We start from the raw sequence: 2,348 nt of genomic DNA on the forward strand, positions 1-2,348 counted from the left end.
GAACCTCAAGGGCAGGTCATGCTTACTTAACCTGGTGGATGTTTTGAAAATGTCACCATAACAATGTATGAAACCAAAATGGTACTCACTGCATACTTTAACCTGTCCCAAGCTTTTGACACAATTCCCCATTCGAACATGGGAGAAAAGCTAAATAAACTTGGAATAAACCCCTGTGTCACCCACTGGATTGCCACTTTGCTCACAGATAGGACTCAGATAATCAAAATAGCCTAAGTTATTTCCATAAATAGACCAGCCACCAGTGGAGTCCTGAGGGTCCTATGCTGGGACCTCTCCTGCTTGGCATCTACTTTTCTGATATAAAAGCCAATACCAAAGGGAGCTGGCTGACTAAGTATCTAGATGACTGCAAGCCAGGAGTATTCACTGAATCCCCATATGAGTTAGGCATCCTGCAGGAAGGTATGTCTCAAATAAATAACTGGTGCAAAATCATGAATTGAAACTAAATGCCAAAAATGTGTTATTGTATCCTTTGAGAAGTCATCTACCCAAGGAACTACCACATTGACAATACACCCCTAAGAGTTGATACAGTCATTGAATATAATGCCCTCTTCTGTATTTATCTGTCTGGATACATGCAATAACTGAAAAACCCAGAGAGATACCTTAATAAAAGGATATAAGGCCTAAATGACATGTCCTACATGGACTAACTCAAAGCCCCGTCACTATACTTGGTATCATTCAGACTGCTAAGTGGTAACCTGTGTCTAGTATACAAGGCATCCTCTGACCCATTATCGATGGATTTACTGCACATCAGCAAGTCAAATGGCATCAGAAATATTCAGTCTAGGGATTTAAACCTTTTCTACAACATCAACAGAAGAGTTTAGAGGGATAGTTATATTTTGCAGAGGATACCACTGCTGTGGACTTCCCATCCACATAAAAAAAATATGTCTCTGACCATTTTCAAGCACAACTTAGATCTCTTGATGGAAAACTGAAAATTTACCCCAGGGCTGCCCCCCTGTACTACTAATGGAAAGAGGCAGCTCCTAAATGCTTTACTCCACACATGGGTCACCTCAAATAATCTATGGTATGAGCCCATTTATTCTCATTATGAGTAATATATAATTGTCAATCATGGGACAAGGGCAATCAATAACCAAATGGGATAGGTTATTTAAAGCACAAAAAGGGAAATTATCTAGGCTTAAAATGGCTTGCAAGGGCAGCTAGCCTAGAACTTACTTATGAACCTATAAACCTATAAATAACGCCAGATGCTTCAGCAATATCTAGGGCTTCACTTGATGCCATTCAATAGTTTGTAAGTCACTTGATTTTTGAAGTATTAAGTACATGTACAAATATTGTCTATTTTCATAATTACTAACAAGCGGCAATGTATCCAGTATAGTGTGATATAATTAGACATTGGCAGTGAATTTTCCTGTCTCCTACCATGGCATTTCATACCATATCCATCAACGTTATGTAGGTCTGTTAGTTATGAAAATATGAACATGAATATGAAAACATGAATTATTTTTATTTTTTATTTTTATTTATTTTTATTTATTTTACATTTGTTGACCGGGAATGTCCGACTAGGTTCCACAGAGCCTGTTTTCAGCGGAGACCCGGGGAGAAATGCTCCAGATGCATGTCTTTGGAATGTTCCCTCTTTTATTCACCTTTACCTTCCACTGCCAGTACTTCTGTCTTCGTAAATAGTAATTTCAATCATCAGTGACAAAAGGATACAACTCTCAGTCCTCGCTCAATTGGATCAGTCAGCAAGAGTCCTCTAGGTGCATAATTTTTTTCATTCTGCTCTTGGATATACTTGGCAATTTTCTTCTAAACCTTTTCATAATGCGTCTCCACACACAAAAATATTGTGTATGCTGTCAGACAAGCTAGGCATCCTTCAAGATATGACTGACCCCCAAGTTTCTCTGCTTCAGCATAAAGATTATTTAGGCTCTGAACGGTTTCCTCAAACTGTTGCTTGTCAATCCGATTTTCTAATTCTGAAGGAAATTTGGTCTGGAACTGACACATAGTCCCATTGCTGTAATCTCGCTGAATGAACACTTTGCCAGATACTGAAGCCTGTAACCTCATTTCTCCCAAGATATGAGTCTACACTGATGAAAACTGTTTTACTAACTTTCCAAGTTAAAACAAGATTTAAAACTCTGCACTGATTCTTGACCGCATTGTCCAGTCCACAGTTGTTCCTCATCTATGTAACAATAGAAAAGCACAGCAAACTGTCCTAACCTCTCTTCTTATAAATGGCATTTGTTCATTTTTCTACTGCAGAGCATTCTAGATTAATAGTCTTAGTGTCATTTTGTTAA

The 2,348-nt window shown here is 38.2% G+C and overlaps 1 pseudogene; it reads right to left on the reverse strand.

Annotated features, from left to right (window-relative positions):
- Window positions 1–1,678: 1,678 nt before the first annotated feature.
- Window positions 1,679–2,132, reverse strand: LOC122794751 (annotated as a pseudogene).
- Window positions 2,133–2,348: the final 216 nt, after the last annotated feature.

Source organism: Protopterus annectens, chromosome 2.part1 (genome assembly GCF_019279795.1).
Source record: "Protopterus annectens isolate FY-2018-M chromosome 2.part1, PAN1.0, whole genome shotgun sequence".
In the NCBI taxonomy this organism is placed as follows: domain Eukaryota; kingdom Metazoa; phylum Chordata; order Ceratodontiformes; family Protopteridae; genus Protopterus; species Protopterus annectens.